Raw genomic sequence first — 18755 nt, forward strand, 5'->3', positions numbered from 1 at the left:
GCTAGTTCCTTTTCCAAATTGAGTCTTTGCTTATCCTTATCAAAGATGAATCTAAAGGTGAGGTTGTGGGTGAAGAGATAGAGGTCTTTGATGGTTTCAAAGATATTGATAGGTTCAGACGGGCAGAAGCCCAAACCCAACTGTAAAACCCTCTCCTCTTCAGAGATCAAAGTGAAAGGTGTAAGATTAATAATATTAAAGATTTGGGGGTGTTGGTGGTTACTAAAGAAGTAAATTTTGATGTGCTCGGCATTGGAGTTTTTAGAATGAACGCATCCAGATTGCCCTGTCATGTGGGTTCTATTGTCGTCGGGACTAAAAAATCTGAGTTGGGAAAGAGTGTTTTGGTGTTGGATTGAAGTATTTTTGGGATAATACTATATAAAGTAGGGTGTAGTACACCACTTGTTGGGGCTTGTGCCCCTAAGAGTGTAGATTGTGATGGCTTATGTGATTTACCATGTTTTTTTACCCCTTTTGGAGTCCTTCGCAGGGTGCCCATCACCAGTGAATGATCTCTTATAGGGTATACCCGGTGCACGTGCTTGCGTTAAACGTGCTAAAACCTGTGATGAGAGAGAAGATACAGAGGAGTCAGATTCAGTTAAGTCCATCAGGTTAGTCGTCTCTTGTGGTGAACGTGTCCGCATATTTTTCCTTCTAGTAGGCAACTTGCCCGTCCATTTATAGGCATATCCTTCCGAATAGGCAAGTTTGTCTTGGACAAATTTGCCTTGATTTTTAACAATGATTTCTTTGCTGAGTGCCTCTAGGCGTTCCTTTACCTCTTTCCATTTGGCAGGAAAGGTAGTAGAATCCATAATGTTGGGGAATTGTACATTTAAACGCTCAATTTCACCATCTAGTATCACCATGTCAGCGTAGTACTGGAAAGTTAACTGTGTCATCAATTCAACACTACATTTTGTAAGGACGTGTTCCCAAGATTTTTTGAAATCAAGGGATGGGTCTTTGATAGTTGGAAATACTTGGATACAGAGGCTCAGAGGACACACTTTCTCTTTAATATAAAGTTCAAAATATTGGGTATGCCAATGGAGATGGGACCTCCTTTTGAGGAGGTTAAAAATCCTATCCAGGAAGACTTTAATGTCATCTTCAGTATTATGGTCTGTCAGGCAGCTTGCTTGAATGGTAGACATAAAACCCACCCATGCTGTACCGAGAACATCCATGGCAAGGGTGGTGTTATTGGGACATATCCAAAAAAAGTGTGGGTTAATTAAATAACAGGGGAGAGAATTTGTATTGATTGGAGACTAAACCCCTTCCCGCCGACCGTACGCAGATATGCGTACTCGGCTTTTCGGGGTTATACTGGGATGATGCCCGCAGCTGCAGGCATCATCCTGGTACCGTTGTTTACAGCGGGCGATCGGCTACCCGTGTATAACAACCGATGCGGCTAAAAGCCGCTCGGTTGTTATACTGGAGGAGCGGGAGGGGACATCCCCCCCTCCCGCTGCCTCCCGCCGCTGTTACCGGGCTTCCCGTGCGATCAGGAGGCCCGGTGTCCAATTGGGTACCTTTGGCAGCTGAGGGCGGGCTGGAACGAAGCTGTGAGTGGCTTCGTTCCAGCCTTCTTGTTGTAAACGCGGAAGCAACGTCATGACGTCATTTCCCGTTTACTTGGCTGCCAATGGCGCCGAATTTAAAAAAGTACACAGTATTCAGAATCGCTGTTTTCGGCGATCTGAATACTTTGAAGTGTAAAGGAGGGATGGGGGGTCTTTTAGACCCCCCATCCCTCCATAAAGAGTACCTGTCACCACCTATTACTGTCACAAGGGATGTTTACATTCCTTGTGACAGCAATAAAAGTAAAAAAAAAAAAAATTTTTTAAAACACAATTTATAAAGTAAAAAAATAAATAAAATAAATAAAAAAAAAAAAAATTTTTAAAGTGCCCCTGTCCCCGCGAGAAAACGCATACGGAAGTCGCGCCCGCATATGTAAACGGTGTTCAAACCACACATGTGAGGTATCGTCGCGATCGTCAGAGTGAGAGCAATAATTCTAGCACTAGATCTCCTCTATAACTCAAACCTGGTAACCGTAAAAAAATTTTAAAGCGTCGCCTATGGAAATTCATAGGTACCGTAGTTTGTCACCATTCCACGAGTGCGTGCAATTATAAAGGGTGACATGTTTGGTATCTATTTATTCGGCGTAACATCATCTTTCACATTATACAAAAAAATTGGGGTAACTTTACTGTTTGGATTTTTTAAAATTCATGAAAGTGTCCCTTTTCCAAAAATTTGCGTTTAAAACACCGCTGCACAAATACCGTGTGATAAAAAATATTGCAACAATCGCCATTTTATTCTCTATATTCTCTGCTAAAAAAAATATATATAATGTTTGGGAACTCTAAGTCATTTTCTAGCAAAAAATACATATTTTAACTTGTAAACACCAAATTTAAAAAATAGGCTTAGTCATGAAAGGGTTAATACATAAAGATTGGGTCAATTAGTAATATAGGGGAAGAGGCAAAGAGGAGAATCGATCTGAAGATCAGGGTGCATTATCCACCCAATAGTAGAATATAAGGTAATGCCTCAATCTAAAAACTATACAAATATAGGGGCAGGTACCATCATCCTTGAACTTAGAATGATGAAAAATGTTGCGGGGCAATTTTTGGAGTAGCCCCTGACACACCCATTTTTCATCAAATACAGTATGATGTTTTCAGAGCGCCTCAGAGTCCAAGATGGAGGCCAAGTATGTTTTTTCACCTCGTCGGAGGACATGGCTTGTTTAAGGGGGCTTCCAGATTCTGATAACCCCCCATCCACAGACCCCCACAACCACTGGGCAAGGGTTGTGGGAAAAGCACCCTCCCCATGTTGAGGGCATGTGGCCTGGTACAGTTCAGGATGGGGGAGCTTTCTCATCCTCCCCCTTTTCCTGCAGCCTGCCAGGTTGCATGTTCGGATAAGGATTTGGTATGGATTTTGGGAGGGACCCCACAACAAAAAATTTTGGCAGGGGGTTCCCCTTAAAATCCATACCAGACCTGAAAGGCCTGGTATGAATTTTGGGGGGTCTCACACCATTTTTTTTATTTTAGCATGGGGTTCCCCTTAAAATCTATTCCAGATCTGAAGGACCTGGTATATATTTTTTGGGGGGGACCCTCACACCATTTATTTTTTACATTTTGGTGCAGGGTTCCCCTTAATATCCATACCAGACCCAAAGGGCCTGGTAATGGACTGGGGGAACTCACACCATTTTTTCAATGATTTGTATGTATATTGCCGGGATCCGGCAATACATTACAGCCGCGAGCTATTTTAAATTACATTTTTTCCTTTGGAAATGTCATTTTGCTGCTCTTATTCATTACACTATGTATGGCCGCTATGTAAGCAGCCTTACATAGTGTGGGGCGTGAACCTAGTCCCCTGAGCCATGATTGGCCAAAGGCAGGGTCATGGCTCTTACAGTAGAGCGCGTTGTGATTGGCCAAAGCATGCAGGTCAGGTGCATGCTTTGGCCAATCAGCAGCCATCAATGCACTGCGATCTCGCAGTGCATTGACGGTCTCGCAGTGCATTATGGGGTGTTCCGTGGGTGCTCAAATTTCCCCTGAACGCCCCATAATGTTCTAAATTTGGCGAACGGACAGACACCCAATGTAAGTTCGACTCGAACATCGGGCTCATCCCTAGTGGTCACACAGGCGGAGGCAAGACTTAATCTCAAACCCCTCTGATAACAATATAATCTACTGAAATCATTTGTCTTGTTTATATAGCAACTAAATGCTGTCTAATGCCAAACGTAAGTTATTTTTCACTAATCAATGTTATTTTAAACATGGCAATCAATCTAGTAAATTTCAAGCGTTCCTTGCCAAGCAACAGGCTTGGGATGTTAGTTTATTCGGAAGCTGAAATTCTGTCTTGTTTTCAATCCTTTTTCACCAGTATGTATGCTTCCTCCCTAACATGCACAACTGCTGACATCGACGACTACCTGCCTGTAGGGGTCTGTGGGTGGTGACACTTATCAGAATCTGGAAGCCCCCTTTAACAAGGGGACCCCCAGATCCTGGCCTCTCCCCCTATGTGAATTGGTAATGGGTACAATGGTAGGGGTACAATGTAGGGGTACAATGTCAAAACTGTGACGTAAACAGGTGACCCCACCCTCCTCTGACATCTGTAACATCAGAGGAAGGCGGGGTCGCCCATTTATGTCACCAAGTGGCCCCGCCCTCAGCTATAAAACCACTGTCATCGAGAAGAAGTGTCACTCAGTGGGAGCCTCCCATGGAGGCGGAGCTGTTGCTGATTTCTTATTTTTTATTTTTTCGGCTCATCGGGTGACGTGAGATGGATTTACATTGTGGGACATTTTTATTTTTTAATAAAGGACTTGTCCCAAAGTGTCTCCTGTCTTTTTTACTATTTTTGACACTTTTTTTGTAAAATGGTAGGGGTACAATGTACCCGTTACCAATTCACATAGGGGGGGAGGCTATGGGGAGGCTGGGATCTGGGGGTCCCCTTGTTGTTCCAGATTCCGATAAGCTCCTGCCCGCAAACCCCCACAACCACCGGGCAAGGGTTGTGGGGATGAGACCCTTGTCCCCATCAACATGGGGACAAGGTGCTTTGGAGGGCTACTCCAAAGCACCCTCCCCATTTTGAGGGCATGTGGCCTGGTACAGTTCAGGAAGGAGGGTGCTGTCTCGTCCCCCCTCTTTTCCTGCGGCCTGCCAGGTTGCGTGCTCAGATAAGGGTTTGGTATGGATTTTGGGGGAACACCTACACCATTTTTTAAAAAAAAATTGGCACAGGGTTCCCCTTAATATCCATACCAGACCTGAAGGGCCTGGTACGGATTTTGGGGGGACCCCCACGCAATTTTATTTTACATTTTTGGTTTGGGGTTCCCCTTTATATTCATTACAGACCCAAAGGGCCTGGTAATGGACTGGGGGGAATCCATGCCGTTTTTTTCAATGAGTTTCATCTATATTGCCGAGACCCGACAATTCATTACAGCCACGATCAGTTTTAAATTATTTTTTCCTTTAGAAATGTCTTTTTGCTGTGGTACTGTTCTAAACATGGGAAAACTGCACCACTTTACAGGCATACTATAGACACCCCCCAGGCATGGTATTTAACCACTTGACCACTGGGCACTTAAACCCCCTTAATAACCAGACCAATTTTCAGCTTTCGGTGCTTTCACATTTGAATGACTCAGTCATGCAACACTGTACCTATATGAAATTTTTGTCCTTTTTTTCACACAAATAGAGCATTCTTTTGGTGGTATTTAATCACCGCCGGGTTCTTTATTTTTTGCGCTATAAAAATAAAAAGACTGAAAATTCTGTAAAAAATGCATTTTTCTTCAATTGTGTTATAAAATTTTGCAAATTAGTAATTTTTATTCATATATTTTGGCCAAATAACAATACTGCTATATATCTTTGGTGAAAATAACCCAAATTGGTGGTTATTATTTGGTCTTTGTGAAAGTTATAGAGTCCAAAAGCTATGGTGCCAATATCTGAAAATTGATCACACCTGAAGTACTGACGGCCTATCTAATTTCTTGAGACCCTAACATGCCAGAAAAGTACAAATACCCCTCAAATGACCCCTTTTTGGAAAGAAGACATTCCAAGGTATTTAGAAAGATGCATGATGAGTTTTAATGAAGTTGTCATTTTTTTCCCACAATTTTTTGCAAAATCAAGATTTTTTTTCTTTTTTTTATTCACAAAATTGTCATATTAGCAGGTTATTTCTCACACACAGCATATGCATACCACAAATTACACCCCAAAACACATTCTGCTATTACTCCCGAGTATGGTGATACCACATGTGTGAGACTTTTAGACTGCGTGGCCACATACAGAGGCCCAACATGCAGGGGAGCACCTTCAGGCGTTCTGGAGCACCCAGGACAATTCAGACATTTCTCTCCTACATGTAACAATCATCATTTATTTGCTAGAAAATTACATAGAACCCCAAAACATTATATATGTTTTTTTAGCAAAGACCCTAGAGAATACAATGGCGGTCATTGCAACTTTTTATTTTGCGTGTTATTTGCACAGCAATTTTTCGAACGCATTTAAAAAAAAAAAACAGTTTTGTGCTTAAAAAAAAACCCAAAACAGTAAAATTAGCCCAATGTTTTTGCATAATGTGAAAGATGAAGTTATGCTGAGTAAATAGATACTTAACATGTCACCCTTCAAAATTGCACACGCTCGTGGAATGGCGCCAAACTTCGCTTCTTAAAAATCCCCATAGGTGACGCTTTAAAATTTTTTACTGGTTACATGTTTTAAGTTACAGACGAGGTCTAGGGCCAAAATTATTGCTCTCGCTCTACCGATTGCAGCGATACCTCACATGTGTGGTTTGAACACCATTTTCATATGTGGGCAGGACTTACATATGCGTTCACTTCTGCATGCGAGCACACGGGGACACGGGGAGAAAAAAAAACATTTTTTATTGTTCATTTTACTTTATTTATTTTAGTTTGATGCTTTTGTCCATATCTCTTTACAGTGAGATATGGGGTCAATAAGACCCTACATCTCACCTCTAGGCTAGGAAGCCTGAAATTAAAAAAAAAAATCCTGGCTTCGATCTTAGCGGTGAGTCGGTAGAAGCACCTGAGGGCAGCAGGAGGGGGGGATGTCCCCTCTCGCCTCCCATAAGAATGATCAAGCAGTGGAACAGCCATTATGATCATTCCTATGGTGTAGGGAATCGCTGGATGAAAAAGCTGATATCTGAATGATGCCTGTAGCTGCGAGCATCATTCAGATATCCCCGCACAAATTCAAGAACGTCGTATAACGGCCGGCGGGCGGGAAGTGGTTAAAACACATTTTTTTTTTAACACAAAGTTGCCATTTATACAATATTTCTACACTTAGCATGTACATACCAAAAATGACACCCCGAAATAGATTCTCCTACTCCTCCTGAGTACGGCGATACCACATGTGTGAGACTTCCACAGCCTGGCCACATACAGAGGCCGAGTACAGCTGAGCATTGCAGAGTATGGCTGAGCATGGCTGAGCATGGCTGGGTATGGCTGGGTATGGCAAAGTATGGCTGAGTATCACTGAGTATTGCAGAGTATGGCTGGGAATTGCAGAGTATGGCTGGGTATGGCAGAGTATGGCTGGGTATGGCAGAGTATGGCTGGGTATGGCTGGGTATGGCAGAGTATGGCTGGGTATTGCAGAGTATGGCAGGGTATGGAAAATTATTGTGGGGTATTGCAGGGTATTGTGAGGTATTGCAGAGTATTGCAGGGTATTGCAGTGTATTGCGGAGTATTGCAGGGTATTGCAGGGCATTGCAGGGCATTGCAGGGCATTGCAGAGTATTGCGGGGTATTGCAGAGTATTGCAGGGTATTGCAGAGTATTGCGGGGTATTGCAGGGTATTGCAGGGTATTGCAGAGTATTGTGGGGTATTGCAGAGTATTGCAGAGTATTGCGGGGTATTGTGAGGTATTGCAGGGTATTGCAGAGTATTGCAGAGTATTGCACAGGGAATTGCAGAGTATTGCAGGGTATTGCAGAGTATTGCACAGGGAATTGCAGAGTATTGCACAGGGAATTGCAGAGCATTGCACAGGGAATTGCAGAATATTGCAGGGAATTGCAGAGTATTGCAGAGTAGTGCAGGGTAATGCTGAGTATGGAGAGATGGCTGAGCATGGATGGATGGATCCATGGCTGTGACTGCACATGTCACAGAGTAGCGCTGTGGGCACTACACATCCAGCCCACAGCGCTGCTGCCATCCGATCTCTCCCCCTCTGTACCGATTGGTACAGAGAGGGGAGGGAGGAACCGGCATCATGACACGACGCCGGTTTGTTTACATATGATCAGCGCCCGTTTACCATGATCCGTGATGCGCCGGGTCCTCTGGACCCGGCGGTCACAGATGTTCCCGTGTGCACGCCCCAGGGGGCGCGTGGGAGCAGTTATCCGGGATCACATCATAGTACGTGCTCCCAGAGTTATCCAACCGCCCTGCAGCCGTCATTTGGCTATGGGCCCGTTGGTAACTGGTTAAAGGAATATTTCATTTTTATTGTTTCCCTTTAAGCATTATTAAAATCACTGCTCCCGGAAAAACGGCCATTTTTAAAACTTTTTTTGCATTGATACATGTCCCCTAGGCAGGACCCAGGTCCCCAAACACTTTTTATGGCAATAGATTGCATCTAAGCCTTTAGAATGAGCACTTTTGGTTTTTCATGTTAATGTCCCATAGACTTTAACAGTGTGCAGCGGCTTTCGAAATTCCCACGAACACCTCATAATGTTTGCTGTTCGGCAGGCGAACAGGCGAACACCCGATGTTTGAGTCAAACTTACATTCGACTTGAACATCGGGCTGATCCCTACTTTCTACATATGCAGGACTTCTATACTACCTTAGCTTGCAGCTATGTAAATGATTTAATGTTTTGGGCTACTTTTCGAGGCTTAAGATTAACTGGCAGAAGTCAGCTCTGATGCCCTTACACCCTGCACTACAGACTGTGGTTTGCCTGCACACCTCATTTAAGATAGTTCCCTCTTTCAAATATGTGCGAGTTGTCTTAACTGTGAGCCCAACTAAAGCCTTAGGTGCTAATATAATTCCTTTGTTAAGATACATAAAACAGAAATTAGCTATATAGAACAAACTTCATTTGTCAGTAGGTGGAAGAATACATTTAATAAAATTATTCTTCTAACAAAATGTTTGTATATACTACTTTGCTTCCCTGTGATTGTTTCTGTGATTTTTTAAAACCCTGAATTCCAAGCCCACAGCTTTCAAAACTGAAATGATCAACTATACAGTGGCTTAAAGCCAAGGCAGGCATGATGCTGCCTGATATCCACTTGTATTACTTGGTAGGACAATTTAAATATCTCCAGGATTGGGTGTCATCAGACCCACCGAGTGGAGCAGAAGCCCACCTCACCATCGTTTGCAAGTGAAGAGGCTTATTGTAGGTCTAGAGGCTTCTTCCTCCTCCTTGCCTAGAGTTAAACTACCTAGCTTAATGCTGGCTAGATCAGTATGAAGGGAAGCTAAAAACCCTGCTTCATATTCAGACCCCTCTAGAATTACCATGATGGAAAAAACCTGCTTTCACCCAGCGGCATACTGGTTTCATATTCTGGAAACAAAGAGGACTAACTACACTGTCCGATATATACCATAACAGAGATATACACCCCTTCGACTACCTACACGGGCACTATGATTTTCCTCACAAAGCCTTTTATAGATACCAGCAGCATGGTCTACAGGCCCTGTTTGGGTCACAAATCCCCAGACTGTCCAATTAATCCCTGAGCGGGGTGCTTAGATCACAGGGTCATAAGGGGTTAATATCTACTCTTATTTATTAAAATATGTGCTACACCAATTCCCGCTGAATCCAGGTGGTGAACCATCTGCCCAGACATGATGGACAAGGACTGGGAGTAGGCTTGCTCATCACACTTAGCAGTTTCCCCTGCATTTAATAACAAATGAATTCAACAATATACTCTACATGAACTCACCCAGTTCATTTATTTTCCATGGGGCATATTTATACCTCAAATTGTTTAAAATGTGCTCAACTGGGAGCAGAGTTCAATCACATGACGTAGATCTGCCCAGTCATAGTCAGCTGTTATAGAAATAGATTATGGACTTGCTGTCAGCTCTTCTCTCCACTCCTGTTTCATTACTTCCTAATTATGCCTGTCCCCTATGTCTATGACCCCTAGATGAAAAGCCGTGGCCCAGATATGTCAGGATATTTCTGATAAAAATTATATTCTTTGCACGTAAACATATCACATTTAAGCCTCGTACACACGATCAGATTTTCTGCAGACAAAACCTTAGACTTTTGTCTGAAGGCGTGTGCCTGGATTTTGTCTTGCATACAAATGGCAAGGAATTGTCGGCCAACAAACACGAATGTAGTGAAGTCCTACATGGTTTTTCAGCTCTTTTGCGCAACCCTTGGGGCTCCTTCTGCTAATTTTGTGTTAGTAGAAGTTTGGTGAGTGTTGATTCACGCTTTTCATTTTGTGCTTTTCATTTAGCGCTTTTCAGTTTGTGCTTTTCATTTCGTGCTTTTCAGTTTGTTTCTGAATGGCCGTTCGTCAACCAGATATGTTGCAGAATTGGAGGAGATAACGTGTTATTTATTATAGGCCTTGGAGTTATTGCTTTGACCCAAATCTAGGAACAGGAGCAGGAGGATTTCTTGGACGAAAAATTGGTTGCTTTATTAATCGTGACCAATTATGTCATATGCCTTTGCTGCGGGAGCTCCAGGAGAATAATCCAGATGATTTTCGCAATTATCTCCGGATGACGGACCCCTGCTTTCACCAAATCTTTGCATTGCTGACCCCCTATATTAAGAAGCAGGACACATGCATAAGGCTTTTATTTTAATTTTGGTTGAATAATAATGATTTGATTTGTTATATTTTCTATATTTTTAAATGCATAGAATGCACGTTTTGGTTAAGTTCTATTGGCAGATAGCATGTTTAATTTTATTTGTTTTCTTTTTTTAATGCACAATAAAAAAATTGTGGAGAATAATACTTGGCTATGTGTTTTACTTCAAATGACAGTTTGGGAGTAGGCAGTTACATTTAAAAAAAATACAATGTAAAATTGACAAGGGATACCAACATAGTTGTATCATTGATCTTAAAAACTACAGGATAATGGTGTTGTGGTAACTTGCCCAAAAAAATAAAAAATAGAAACATAATATTATTCTTGATATCACTAGAAAAAAAAAGCCTCTGAAAATTTGTTTGCAATAACTTCATCAGTATCACCAGCAAAGCAGCTTCATTATTAAATATATGTATGTGGCACTACCTCACCTACAATATAATAACTGATGATCTAAAGAATGCATAAATGTAAAGAGAATACTCAATATAAAGTGCAATACCCAGGTAAACACTAATGACGTTGATACCGTGCAAGAAAGTAATAAAGTGGACTCATTAATAAAAGTGCAATGTGCATATAAATCCCAACAGTATTGGGAGAAAAACTCCATACAGCGCGACTTCTAATAGGAGCCCGAAAATTCATAAACAGGTAATATAAAAGTGCATGTGCAATATAGGATCTAAATCTAAATGTGAAAAAAAATATACGCGAGCTAGTATCACATATACTAGTATTATTATCATAAGAATAAATATTCAAATATATATATGCATAACAGAAAAAAACTCCATACAGTGCGACTCCTGATAGCAGCCCGGAAATTCTTAAACAAGTGATAAAAAAAGTGCAAGTGCAATATTGAATCTAAATCTAAATGTGAAAAAAATATATACAAAAATTTATATATTAAGGGGTGAGCTAGTATCATAAATACTAGGAAATAAATGTCCAAACAGACGCAAAGTGCAGTTCAAAAGCGCATGACGTGCGACTCCCAATAGCAGCAGGGTAAAGATCTTCTAAAGATGATGAAAAGGTGCCAGTGCAGTGGGCAACCACACTGTGACAGCCAGTGTCTAATAGTCAGTGTAAAAATCCAATCTTGTTCCAAAGTGCATCAATCGTTTCCCCCAGCCTCTCACCAATGGGCCGAATCGAGCATGCACCAGCAAGTAGTAGGACTGTATAGCGATAGTTGTCACAGGGAGGAGGTGCAGCTGCTTCCGGGTACGGCCAAACCCGGAAGCCTTTGCTTTTACTGTGGAACGCAATACTTTTTTATGTAAGTTGCTACTATTAATTTTTAAATACATTTTTAATATACTACACTATGGAGCCATCTTTTCTCTTCCCATCACTTATCTGAGGACATCCGAGGATATCTAGTGTGTGTGGGATAAGGTTGCACTGTGGCTGGTGTATATGTGTTGCTGAAGGCTGTGACAACTACCAGAAGCTTGTCCCCGCTATACAGTCCTACCACTTGCTGGTGCATGCTCGATTCGGCCCATTGGGGGCTGCAACTACAGGTGAGAGGCTGGGGGAAACGATCGATGCACTCCGGAACAAGATTGGATTTTTACACTGACTATTAGACACTGGCTGTCACAGTGTGGTTGCCCACTGCACTTGCACCTTTTCATCATCTTTAGAAGATCTTTACCCTGCTGCTATTGGGAGTCGCACGTCATGCGCTTTTGAACTGCACTTTGCGTCTGTTTGGACATTTATTTCCTAGTATTTATGATACTAGCTCACCCCTTAATATATACATTTTTGTATATATTTTTTTCACATTTAGATTTAGATTCAATATTGCACTTGCACTTTTTTTATCACTTGTTTAAGAATTTCCAGGCTGCTATCAGGAGTCGCACTGAATGGAGTTTTTTTCTGTTATGCATATATATATTTGAATATTTATTCTTATGGTAATAATACTAGTATATGTGATACTAGCTCATGTATATTTTTTTCACATTTGGATTTAGATCCTATATTGCACATGCACTTTTATATTACCTGTTTATGAATTTTCTGGTTCCTATTAGAAGTCGCACTGTATGGAGTTTTTCGGATATGCACATTTAAATTTTAATTTTTTTATGGCAATAATATTATGAGTTCACATATTTTGGATACTTATTGTATAATTCTGTTGGGATTTATATGCACATTGCACTTTTATTAATGAGTCCACTTTATTACTTTCATGCACGGTATCAACGCCATTAGTGTTTACCTGGGTATTGCACTTTATATTGAGTATTCTCTTTACATTTATGCATTCTTTAGATCATCAGTTATTATATTGTAGGTGAGGCAGCGCCACATACATATATTTAATATTGCTTTCGAGTTATGTGAGTAGACCCCTTTATGATGGCAGTTCCCTGTGCTATTCTAGGAGTGTTTTTTGCGCACTAGTTGTATCCTTGGTTGCTTGCAAAGCAGCTTCATTATTATCCCATTAAAGAGAATGTGCACTTCAGTTCAAGATTTCATAATTTGCCACGTCACGAATGCTGATTCTTCATTACGAACGCTAGTTTACAAGACCGACCTCTTCCGGCTCTTCCTTGCTTCCAAGCATGCGTGTTTGTACTTTGGACTTTTGTCCGACGGGCTTGTGTACACGTGCTCAGAAAATCTGACAGACAATTGTCTGATGGAGCCTACAAACTGTAAAATTTTCCACCAACACCCTGTCATCACACATTTCCGTCGGAAAATATGACCATGTGTATGCGGTTTTAGGTAGATGAAGGCCTCCCCTCCTTGGCCCCTCAGTGGATCATAGCTGTCAATAAAATCTTCCCTTATTAAAAAAGGCACAGTGCCTTGAAAAAGTATTCACACCCCTTGAAATTTTTCACATTTTGTCATGTTACAACCAGAAAACGTAAATATATTATATTGGGATTTTATGTGATAGACCAACACAAATTGGCACATACAGTAATTGTGGAGTGAAAGGAAAATGATAAATGGTTTTCAACATTTTTAACAAATAAATATCTAAAAGTGTGGTGTGCATTTGTATTCAGCCCCCTTTACTCTGATACCCCTAACTAAAATCTAATGGAACCGATCGCCTTCAGAAGTCACCTAATTAGTAAATTGTGTCCACCTGTGTGTAATTTAATCTCAATATAAATACAGCTGTTCTGTGAAGAGGTTTGTTAGAGGACCTTAATGAACAAACAGCATTATGAAGGCCAAGGAGCACACCAGAAAGGTCAGGAATATGTTGTGGTGGAGTTTAAAGCAGGGTTAGGTTATTAAAAAAATATCCCCAGGATATTCATCTAAGATGGTTGCATAGCCACAGAGCTCCGCAACATCCCGGTCTATCTCCGTCCGCCACAGCCGACAGAGCCCTTGTCCTGAACCCAGTCCACCGCCGATCGATCAGGGCAAGACCCGGGATCTCCCGGATGCTAGTGAGCACCGCACAGAGGAATCTCTCCCAACAGCTCAAAGCCTCCTCACAGCGGCCCGGTCTACCCAAAATAGGACCACGTCCTCACGAGGCACAGGCCCAGGAGTCTATCGCGGACTAAGACGCCACTCCAGCACCAGATCTATCACAGGGAAACGCAATAAGGACATGCTCTCTCCTGCATCCACTGAATCCTTACTAAGGAGGATAATACGGGACTGTAATCTCACCCCCATGAGTGACTTCATGACCAGCCCAGATAACTGTGAGATGGGGACTTACCTCGCCTCCCATGCCCCAGCAGACTTTCCCTCTATGATGGTGGTGTTCTCTACTATGTTGACTAGAGGTCTGGCACACACAGCAGCACAATGTACCTCCACCATTCATGCTGACCTTCAACACCTGGGGCATGGATCGATACTATTGAAAAGAAAGCTGATCAATCGGTTGCCAGAATCAACCAGAATTCTGCTAGAATACAGGATCTGCAAGACCAATTGGAAGCGGCTCTTTCCAAAATTGATGACCTGTAAAATAGGTCCAGATGATATAATTTTAGAATCAGGGGCCTCCCAGAATCTGTCAAAGAAGTTAATCCAGCAGTCCGCTCTCTACTCAGAGACTTAATACCTGACATACCAGAACACCGCTTAGAACTAGACAGAGCACACAGGGCCCTGCAACCAATACGGAAAGACGGGAAAAAGTAGATTGGGTGCCTGGATCAACCAAAAAACATACTGATTTATAAACTCAATAATTTTAACAATCATTCAGCTCTGGGAGTCCCCCCAGAGGTGCAGTCCTAACGACCCTAAAGTCGCATATACCAGAGAGAGAAGAAAGTTCTCCCAAGAGGGTCAATTAGGACACTAGGATTGATTTAATGATTTATTAATAGAAAAAACACACAACAGCAATTTAATGAAACAGAGGATACCTAATGTGTACCTCACAGATACATTTAAAAAAGACAATGTTGTGTTAAAAATGGGGGACGCAGCAGTGCATGCACCATACAATCACTCATACACACTCATACGCATGAAGTGATCATCAGGAGTCTTCAGGAATAGATTTGGTAGGAATACAGTCCTCTGGATGAAATGATAATTCCTTAGCCCTAAACGGCTTCTAGTTGCTAATTAAGTATGGATGATCAGGTGGCAATATTTAGTGTTTGTGGTGTTTGAGCAAGGCGATCAACACCTGGCCATCCTGAAATCTTATACAGGGTAAATTGAAGTACAGTCCAGAATGGTATAGTAAGTCCCTTCAGTACAGATTTGTGAGTGGCCTGGTTTGTCAGCTGAGACACGGAGAGTGGGATATGGATACAGGTATAATCAAGGAACAGATTAACACAGTATTATTTATTCCAATGAGCAATGCACATATATCTCCATAGCAATGCAGGAGGAAGGGGATGGGGAGCAAGGCGTCACAGCTGGTTTAAATGCTAAGTCAAAGACACTCCTACCGCATCCTGTGCTTCAGCCACTTTCCTCTGCCTCTACCCATCCATTCAGATCCAACCTCATTCAGTAGGCACCGAGATCCAGTTGCTAGGAATGTGATTTTGCTGTGCAGGGATTGTGGTTGTAGTACAATCTCTGTGCATAGAGGTGCTTAATAAAAGTGCTCCGAAACGGTTGGAAGAAATAATACTGTGTTAGTCTGTTCCTTGATTATACCTGTATCCATATCCCACTCTCTGTGTCTCAGCTGACAAACCAGGCCACTCACAAATCTGTACTGAAGGGACTCATATCCTTACTACACCATTCTGGACTGTACTTAAATTTACCCTGTATAAGATTTCAGGATGGCCAGGTGTTGATCACCTTGCTCAAACACCACAAACACTAAATATCGCCACCTGATCATCCATACTTAATTAGCAACTAAAAGCCATTTAGGGTTAAGGAATTATCAATTCATCCAGAGGACTGTATTCCTACCAAATCTATTCCTGAAGACTCCTGATGATCACTTTGTGCGTATGAGTGTGTATGAGTGAGTGTATTGTGCATGTGCAGCTGCGTCCCCCATTTTTAACACGACAACATTGTGTTTTTTAAACATATCTGTGAGGTACACATTAGGTATCCTCTGCTTCATTAAATTGCTGTTGTATGTTTTTTCTATTAATAAATCATTAAATCAATCCTAGTGTCCCAATACGGAAAGACGGCCTTCCAAGAGACATCATAGTCAAGCCCCACTTCTATGCTGTTAAGGAAGAAGTGATGAAAAGGTCCTGCACCTCCGACAAGATCTCAATTTAAGGCCACCATATTCAAATATTCGCCGACCTCTCGTCCTATACTGTACAATAGCGTTGCGCATTTAAACCCCTTCTCCAGGTTCTGATGCAAAAAGAAATAGTATATAGATGGGCCCTTCCCCTCAGTCTGAACTTCTGTCATCGGAACAAAGCATATGGATTCTCATCTTTTGAGGAAGGAGAACGCCTACTTTTCCATCTGGGCCTGATCAACCATGAGATTCCTCAGGCGACCACTGGCAGAGGCCCATCCTCCATGAAGAGACCTTCGCCACCTAGTCCTCTTACCCCTGTCTGGCAAAAGCAGCAACCGAAGAGGTCTAAGGAATGCCAAACCCCCGATGGGGCTTAACGGTTTATCACAATGTTGTCCAACCTCGTTCCCCAGGGAACTGCCTACATTTTTTTTAGTTTTTTTTTCTTACTTTGGGACATCACAGATTCCACCAAGATACATTCCTCTTTTGTTGCTTTGCTTAGGGGATAATTTATTTTTCATTTGTCCCTTGCAGTCCTCTCTACAAACAGGCTCTTAGATTGAGTATTACCTTTATTTCAGTGATTTACAGTTTATACATCTCTGTCCTTCACCGCCCGACAATTTCTGAACTTTGTTTACCCTCTGTTGATATATGTTTATCTCAGCAACCCCTTAAACCAACAACCCTAGGTTTCCTCATCTAATTATCTTGAGGTCCTCCTCATGAAATCAATGATTTGTTTGACTATTAGAATGTATTTTTTTTACCAACAGGCTTCTCCAGTTTGGGGGGCTGTTGTGGTCACCTTGACGTGGTCTGGGACCGCAGCAGTGGAACCCCTAGGATTGGGGGCCCTGGGTTGCGGACACGGAACCATGCAGGGATGACCTTTATAGTTTGCATTAGCCTGTTTTTATGGGACAGGGTTATGTCATTACACAGCTAAAATCTATGTATTATGGCGGGGAGACCGGAATAGCTGCAATGCACCTCCATCGGCCACTGAGGGGATGTTGTCTTCCTCTCGGGGGGCAGACTGACCCCCCTTTGTTAGGGGAAGTCTTCCCTTCCTTTTTTGGGCCGGGGGAAGTGGCAGGACCCATCCCCAACTGACCCATTTTTTGGTTCTTTGTTATCAGTTATGTACTAATACAATTTTTTTTCCTCCTTCCTTCTCTATCTTCTTTCTCTTTTCCCTCCCTCTTCTTTCTCTCCAGTTCTCTCTCTCTCACTAAGGATATCCAGGAACTCACCTCTCCACAGCTCTTCGGTTCCCAGGTACGGGCATTTGTAGAACCCGCAAGAACACCGCTAGGACAGGAGACTTATCGTCTTGGGGTAATAAATCTCTCTACTTCTAGTTCCTCCACCATTCTGATCCATGACTGACTCGGCACCACAAAATCTGAAATTACAGCTCTTCTCCTATAACGCCCAATGGTTAAACTCTCAGATTAAAAGGCAAAAACTACTCCAACTTTACCATGACTTAAAGGCGGACATAGTTTTCCTTCAAGAGACCCACTTCCCTACCACATATAATCCATCCTTCATACATAGTAGTTTCCCTCAATGTTGTCTAGCTAATGGTGATAACAAAACCAGAGGTGTTGCAATATGCCTCTCCAAAAGACTACATTTCTCACTCAATAAGGTTATTAGAGACAAGGAAGGGAGATTCCTAATGACTGAAGTCTCCATAGATGGGGGGATCTATACCTTTGTGTCTTACTATGCCCCAAACAAGGGTCAAGGAAAGTTTTTTGCATCTATATTCAATGCCTTAAAACAGTACCTGAAAGGGACTGTCATCCTCAGGGGAGACTCCAATATAAACTTTCGATCTTTCATGGGACAAGTCCAAAAAGGGGACCTCAAAAACGAAACGGCCGCCGAGACAAAGTCTTAAAATAGCACAGCAATTACACTCCCTAGCCCTAGTAGACATATGGAGGGAAATGAATCCCCATGCCAAAGACTACACACACACTACTCAGCCCCACACCAAACTTATGCCAGGACATTTTTCTGCAGGCATCCGCCATCCCTTTAGTCATGTGACACCTCCCCTTTGGACCACTCCATAATGTCCTTAACTATGGATGCCCCCATGGGATTCAGGGCCCCTACAAATGGCGTGTTAACGAGTCTCTCCTGAGTGACCCAGTGCAATGCACTACTTTGTACAAAGCACTGCAGGAGTACTTCACTGAAAATAATAATGGTACAGTCTCACCTACCACACTGTGGGCAGCCCACAAGTCGGTGATGAGGGGGAAGCTTATCTAGATGGCCTCTCAGTTAAAACGGGAACACAGAGCAGATATCCAGAAACTAACAAAGGAATTTTTCCTTATAAGCAAATCCCACAAGCGGAACCCCACACTCGACACTCTGACCAAGTTGGAAACAGCCCGAGTACACCTTAATTTAGCACTCACCACTGCAGCAGAAAAACACCTTAGATGGACGGGGCAAAATTTTATTCTCAAAAAGACAGAATTGGCCCTAAATT

The sequence above is a fragment of the Aquarana catesbeiana genome, linkage group LG08, assembly GCF_042186555.1.
Source record: "Aquarana catesbeiana isolate 2022-GZ linkage group LG08, ASM4218655v1, whole genome shotgun sequence".
Taxonomy (NCBI): Eukaryota; Metazoa; Chordata; class Amphibia; order Anura; family Ranidae; genus Aquarana; species Aquarana catesbeiana.